Source organism: Pleurodeles waltl, chromosome 3_1, assembly GCF_031143425.1.
Source record: "Pleurodeles waltl isolate 20211129_DDA chromosome 3_1, aPleWal1.hap1.20221129, whole genome shotgun sequence".
In the NCBI taxonomy this organism is placed as follows: domain Eukaryota; kingdom Metazoa; phylum Chordata; class Amphibia; order Caudata; family Salamandridae; genus Pleurodeles; species Pleurodeles waltl.
The window spans coordinates 1,431,913,158-1,431,921,380 of NC_090440.1; positions in this window are offsets into that span (position 1 = coordinate 1,431,913,158).

An 8,223-nucleotide genomic window follows, 5' to 3' on the forward strand; every position below is an offset into this window, starting at 1 on the left:
AAAGGTTGTAAATGGTTCTCTACCATCGATTTAACATCAGCATATCAACAAATTATGCTGCATCCCTCCAAAAGAAATTATGCTGCATCCCTCCAGTAGAAGTTTGACATCCCCTTTGGTTGCTATAGATTTGTACGAATTCCATTTGGTCTAGCCTCAGCTGCGGCAGTGTTTCAAAGACTCATCCACAGGTTGTTCAAGGGCATTAAAGGGGTGACATAGTTTCAAGATGACATATTGGTGATGAGTCGAGTTAAGAAAGAGCATGATCAGAGATTAGATATAGTGTTAAAAAAATTAGCTGACAAAGGACTCACTGCAGAAATGAGTACATACAAATTTTCATTGAAGTCTATATCATATTTAGCACATGAAGTAAGTGAAGATGGTATATCACCAAAAAAGAACATAATAGAAGCATTCAGCAAAGCTCTGTCTCCTACCTCAAAGGATGATATTAGAACCTTCCTTGGCCTAGCGAGTTTTATTCTAAATTTGTAAAGAATTTCTCAATGAAAACTCAGAACCTAAGTCAATTGTTAAAAGCCAAACAAGTGCTTGAATGGATGCAAAACTTCAGGAGGATCTTGAGAACATTAAAAGGGACATATACACAGCTTATCATTTACAAGGATTTGAAATTGGAGCACCTAGCATAGTAACCACTGATGCAAGTGGCAAAGAGTTAGGGGCAGTCTTAATGCAGGTTCCAGAGATGGGCAAAGAACATACAATTATGTATGCTTCTAGATCTTTATCCCCTGCATACAAGACATTTTTGGTGATTGGGAGAGAAATTCTGGCTGCTGTGTGGTCATTAGAGAAATTTAAATTATACTTGTGGGACCCCAGACTTGTGATACACACAGTTGATAAACCTCTAGTTAAAGTACTCACATCTAGTGGGATGATAAAAGCCACACCATGCATAGCTAGGATGACACTTAGCTATTGGATTTTATCTATGATGTAGAATATTTACCAGGAAACAGAAACAAGGGAGCTGATTATCTGAGTCATTCTCCTTTACCATTAAATGAATAGGTTAAGAATACTTGGGATAAATACGATATAGCATTAGTTAATGAAGGAGACAGAATTATATCAAAAGAGCTTTGGGAGACCAGCTATATGGAGGATGAAGATTTACTTACAACAAAATCATACATTGTTAAAGGGTGATTGGAGAAAATCAAATTAAGAGAAGAGTGTAGGAAATTATGGGAGATCAGAGACCAATTATCTATTAGCGAAACAGGCCATATTCTTAGAGGTGAAAGGGCACAAATACCCAAAGGGTTAAGAGAGAGGATTATGCAAATTAATCATGAAATACACTTAGGTATTGTGAATCTCAATAAATGGGTGAAATCTTTATATTGGTGGCCAGGTATTGATAAAGATACAGAAGAGTTTGTAAGAAATTATAAAACTTGTTCAAGTTCAGGTAAAGCACAATCTATGTTTCGCCCCTTATTAGGTGTAAGGAAGTGTTTGGAAAATCCTTGGGAAGACCTTAGTGTAGACATATTAGGACATATTCTAATCTCATGGGGTGTACCTAAATATGTGTTTTCGTTATCGGCAATTATTCTAAATGGCCAGAGTCTGAAATTTCTAAGAGTATTGAAAAGAACATCTTTGTTTCTTTTTTGGATACATTATTTTTACATGAAGGTATACCTAAAGCATTCCTAAGTGATAATGGACCACAATTCACAGCAGAGATATTTCTGGATTTTCTCAATAGGAATAAAATAGAAAGTAAACACACACCCAACTATCATCCAGCTGGGAATGGAATTGTTGAAACGTTCAATATAGTGTTGATGAGATGTGTGCAAGCTCCTATTAATGCAGGCAAGGATTGAGAAAAAGAATTAGCTCAAACTAAATGGGCTTATAGGATAACACCAACTGTTACAGGGTGTAGTCCCTTCTGTATCTTGAGAGGGAGAGAACATTTTACAAAAGACAGTCAAGCGTGGATGAACTTGATATTATGTAGCAAATGGACTTCTGCTTTGGTGAAGAGGAACTTACAGGAAATGCAAGAAGTATATAAAGAATATTATAACAAAACATGGTGCAAAAATAGTGTGCTTAGAACCTGGTGATTAGGTCAGAGTGATGTTAGGGTGTAAAGTAAAAAAAAGGGACAGTAAGTTTTTCAAGCCATTACAAGTGAAAGAAGTGTATGCAAGAGCAGCCTTGTTCAGCTACGAGAAGGAATGGCACTTTAGCCAAATGTCAAGATGTAACAAGATTTTAAATTGGGAACAAGATACGAAGATGAGAAATCTTTATTTGAACCATGATTGGATGTGAGAGGAGTGCGTGAATACTTCAAATACCTCCAGTATATGTAATTCACAATCTGCAAGGGTAAATGAAATGATGGATAATAGATATGGAGTAGTAGATGGTAGTTTTAATGCGGGTGTTTCTGGATCTGAAGTTAATATTAATGTTTCGAGCGTGGTAGGAGTTGCAAATTAGCTCAGATGAGCAGCTCTGTTCTTTTACCCAACAAATACTGTGATTATATAATGAATTGAAAAGTGGTTTGAATAAATGAAGTTTCCTTAACTTTATGAATTAGAAATATAAAATGGTTAAGTACTCATAATCATATTGTATTATATTATTTAATAATTAATTTACCTATATATTGAAATGTATTGCTTAGTTGTTTAAAGGGAGGAGATGTGGCAGCTAGGATACCAGATGCACAGTCATATGTGTAATGAGATTCTAGAATGGTAACTAGAGGGTGTTATGTCTGGAATGTCTCGAGGTCAAGGGAGTGCTTAGCAACCATGTGCGTCCACTTCTGGAACGGGAGGAGAGGGAAAGGAGAAGTGAAGCTGATGGTTGATGAGCATCCCTGGATGGGGTTGTCAGAAAATACTTAAATTAAAGAAGTGGGAAGCAGCTGATGAGGACTGTTATACTTCCTTAAAGTGGCAACGAGGTAGACAGTACAATTGTGGCAGTACTCATCGCGTGACGACCCCGGGCCATACTTGAAAACAACTTGAAAAAAAAAGTTTACTGGCGAAGAAGGAAATAAGCTTTCAGGTACATAAATTGTTTGTGAGGGATGCAGTTGTGGCTTTAACCAAGCTAGTGGAAAGGAAATCCACGTGTGCAGCATATTATGACTATTGTGTCGCTGTTTTGTCTGAGCTGAGATTATAATATATCTTGGGCAGTGTTAACAGAACAGTGAAGAGGCAAATAGCAGATCGCAGCGAGAGAGCCAGATCTCAGTGAGAGGGCCAAGCTGAAATCAATATTCTGTAATGATTTAACTCAAAGTATTGAATTTTAAAATAACACAGAGGCGTTAGTCAGTTCAAGTTTCAGGCTTTGCATTATTCAAGTCGTACGTAAATTCTGCAATCCTTGTTTCCTATAAAGAGTTGTTGCGTCACCACACAGGGGATCGTATGGAAAAATTGTCATAGATACGAAAACGTATTATGGCGCGGACGTCACTGTAACATAAGGGTCAAAACATAGGAAGTTGACACAGAATTAAGGAAGTTAAAGCAACGGACAGAAGAAGCAAACCATTGGATGCTACTAATGTGCATCAGATTGTTTCGCTGATGCCGCAGCCTTTGAATGTGAGCACATCCAAGACTGAAGTGCACAGTGGACACTAGTAGGTACTGGAAAGTGCACGAAGTAAAATTGGACAACGATTGATGAATTTGAGTGATATGGAATGCGCATCATAATTCTCGCTGATGCGCACAGCTGAAGAGGAACAATCACAAATATTTTAACTGTCGTTACGTGTCCCTGAAGCGCACAGCTCAGTGAAATATTTGTAGAAACGTTAACGTTGTATGTCATTTGTCTTAGACGAGCAAAGCTAATAGTTTACAGTAGTGATAGTGAAGATAAAATTTAAGAATACATAATGGTTAATCGGTGTTAGGAGTGAGTGTGGCATTTGGACAGTAAAAAACACTTGCTCATGCGTGTTGCTGCCGTTGATGAGTGGAGAGACAGATTGAATATGTCATCTAATAACATACCAGCTCCTTGTGTTTTTTTACAGGATCCTGGAAGCTGTCCATGGTGTGGGAAGATTGGAAGGAATCTTTCGAAACTTATTTGACAGCTATAAGGGGTGACACATTTGTGTCAAAAATAAAACTTGGCATTCTTAAATATAGACTGGGACTAGAAGGAAGGTCAAAAATGTTAACGCTAAAACGGCGCATAAGTAACTCCATATTTATATTTTGACACTAGACCCATCTAGCATCAAAATATAGGGTTTAGCGCCATATTGTGAATGCCACAAACTTCCTTGCGCTAATTAGATGCAATGTAGGCGTTTCCGTCCACAATATGATACTAACCCCTGATAGAGCGTTCCGTACTAATAATTTACCTGTACTTGGACGCTCTTTAGGCCGATGAATCTTTTGGCTAAGTGGGACTCTCTTCACCCGAGACCAGTCAATTTTATCAAATCAATAATCAATATCGAACATAAGCAATGCCCTGATCAACATAACACTTAACAATTAATCCAGAATACATTTCGGCGAACCCTGACCTTTCAGTCAGGAATAACCACACCAGTTTATTCAAAGTTAGTGAATTTATTTCCCTATATTAACAAAGCTAGCACAATATAGATGTGTCTCAACACCAAATGATAAACGTAAATGAACATTAATAGCTGTCCATAACGACGAAACAGGTGCAATCTATGCAGCATTTGAATAACAAGGCATTCGATAATAGCAATGCAAATCACTAATACTATAATCTGTAATGAACTTATTGCATACATTTAGTCAGCATAACAAGGTCTCAAATTGCATCGTGCAACAAAAGGAATCCTCATCTAACCTCAAATTAGCATCGGCATGTGGGACTTCATGCAAAAAACAATTTAGCAACATTAATTTGGAAATCTCCTAACTAGGGCTCTTATCAAAAATCAGCAGTTGGTTACCTAAAAGAAACACAATGCAATTGTACAATTTCCTTTCATATTTACCAATTACAATCAGCATTCAAGGAAGTCTTCGTCTCACAGGTACCGCTTCTCGATCAGCATGGGACGGGGCAAAGGGGCAGGGGTGGACGGGGCAATTGCCTCACGGCGGCAAGATAAAACTACTACTTCATGCAAAGGATTCAAAGTTAAAGTCTCTAGGGTAAGAATCATTTAAAGTCTCTTTCTCTCGATTAGAGAAAGCATCAGAGTCTCTTTCAAAATGGCGTCGCAGCAAGGTGGGCCATAATAGCTACAATGTCCTGCAAAATGGCAGGTATCGGGCTGGTAATGGCTGCAATGGCTGCTTTCTTCTCGTGCACCTGGTTTAAATAGACAACAGTTCAAATCCAGTAGGGTCTTCCATTGTAGGGTTCATAGGTTGGCTTCAAATTATCCAATCAAAATCAACAGTTCTCAAGCTTTTACTTAAGCATACATTATCCTTGGAGACGGGTACGCAAGTTGCAACATTTTATACCAATTAACTCACTTTCAGAGCTTCCATTGTCCGCACCTGCAGATTGACCTTGGAGCAAAGAGAAAAATGCCAGGCTGGCACGAAACCTTAAGATAAGCATGTGAACGATCTCAGTGGAAAAGTACAGCTTCAAGCAAAAATACACGTTTATTAGCACATTGGAAAAATACGAGCATCTAAACCGTGAGACCAGACAACTAGGCCGAAGCCTGCACTAAAGTAATGCTAAGCTAAAACATTTCAAACAAGCAAATCGTGGTATAAGTTTACAATTATGTCGGATTAGTGCACTTCTAATACATCACATTATATAAAGCACGCTTATAAATGTTGGCAAACTACTCTGAGGGCACATTTTGTCCCCGTACAATCTTTATTAGTTCGGTTAAAGTCACACATGATTATTTCACTCTACGTTTATGCGCTAATAAATGTAAAACCTTCATTTCAGCTTCATCAATCCCTCCTCTGATGACTACTTGTCATCACACAAACTATTCCCACAAATTTTATTCCATTAAAATTCTGTCAGTTCTCTTTTCCTTTTAATTCCCCTAGTTTTCGCTTTATATTCTTCTGCCATTCTTTTCATCATTTTCTCTTCCTTTCTTCTTTTAATTCTTTCCATGATCATTATTATTCCCCTTTTTATTCCCCAAATTCCAAATATACAAATCAGTACAATTAATATTCCCTGTATTATTTTTAGTAATATTCCATTCCAAATTCCACCAATCCAATTTCCCATTGAAGCAAGTCCTTTTCCAACCTTCTCCCACACTCCTGGTTCTTTCAATTCCTTCAAATCTGCACTCTCCTTTGTTAGATTAGCAAGCATAGTTTTAATTTTCACACTGTTGTCGGGAATATACGTGCAACAGTGGCGCGCACCAAGCATTTTGCAAACGCCGCCATCCTTTGCTAAAAGAATGTCTAAGGCAAGCCTGTTTTGAAGAGTCATAGCTCTTTCCTTTGCAAGTTCAGCATCTATCAGGATTATAGCACCTGAAAACTTTGTCAACATGTTATCCACTATAGTAGACAACTTTCTTATTTTGATGGAATTCAACACAACTCCTAATGAAGGAATCATGGCTCCAAATATATCTTCTACCACAGCAGCTGCGGTCTCTCTTTTCTGGATACGATGGGATCCAGATGTCTTTTGAATCATCGATGGGTCATCCAGTTGATAAACCTTTGGGAACACTATACCCAAATAACATCTTCCCCACCATCCTTTCGGAAGACGATAATAGGCATTATACCCACAAATGTAATATACACCTGGTATGACAGGGTCTAGTCCGTTCATCATGAATGTCCATTTGGCCTTAAAGATAAACGTATGTTTACACTCACTCGCTCCTACGAAAATGTTATCATAATAAGATTCACCTCGATATATACAAAATTTCCCTACATGCCAAGCATCTAAAGCTATTCTCCCTAGTGTTTTTATTGCGGCAAAATCAGAATGATCTACTGAAGTCCTCTTACTTAGCTCTTTTTCTAATTTCGCATTCATTTGTGCCCTTCTATCATCTGTGCGATCTAAAAAGCTTATTTCTACTGCAGTGAGCGAGCAGGTAAGATTTTCCCTATGTGCGTGAGCCGTTTCAAAAGGTTGCATTGGCTCGAAAAATTCCCTCATTATTTTAGCATCCCAATCTTTAGCAATCTGGCTTAGCTGCGCTATTATAGGAACATATGCAAAGGTAACATCATAATTTGAGTAAAAATACTGTATGTTTGTCTGACCATAAAATCTAGAAGTTACTATACTACATGTAATCCCATATGTAAGAGGCATGTGGTGATAAGTCACCCCTTCCTTTACCGATGTCGGTATCTGTGTACACACATAACAATCTTTCGCATCCATTGTCTCAACATATTCTGTTAGCAAGCGATAGAAAACGTTATACGAAAGCTCCTTCTTATCATGCAAGTGTCTCTCATCTAATTCTAGTCTTTTCAATGCAGTTAGTTCAGTGACAGTAACAGGAGCAAAAGTAGAAGCATCAATTCTCTCATTCTCACCCTTTCCATGCATTCCAAGCACTATTGCCATTATTATTAGTACACATGCAATTATCAAGCCTATACACGCATATTTACAATATTTCACTCTACTGTTTTGTGTAGCCATGATCTGTATAGAATCAGAGAGTTAGAAGCACCTATAAAGAAACTATTTAGCAATTCAGTTACAGAGCTAAACAAGCGCAATGTTCACACAGTTTTCTTCAAGAGGCCAGTCACTTATCGGTTAGCAGCATTTGTCTCAATTCGGCAATAACTCAGTCTTTATCAGTTCAGCAAGTGTCTCATCCGGTTTAGCAATGTCTCAGCTGGTTGTTTGTATCACGTTAGATTGTAGCAAGCAATGTCATTTATCACCCTTTCAATCAACACTGTCCATAAAACTTTTCTTTTCTATTGGTATCTCTTCTTCTTCGTTCTCGAGGCTTAGAGATACAAATTCGTCAGTCCAATCGTCATTGACTGCATATGCCCATTCTGGACCGGAATATCTCCTGTTCGGTATCCTTTTCCTTTTCAATTTTGCTTCTCTTTTCGATTCTGCCTCACTGGTACTTTCCTCTTTGGCCAAGTCTTTTCCTTCACTTGAGGTTGGTACCACGACAGACACTTCCTTTCTTTTCTCTTTCACCTTTGGTCTTTCTCCGTCGTTCAAATTTTCTCTAGTTCT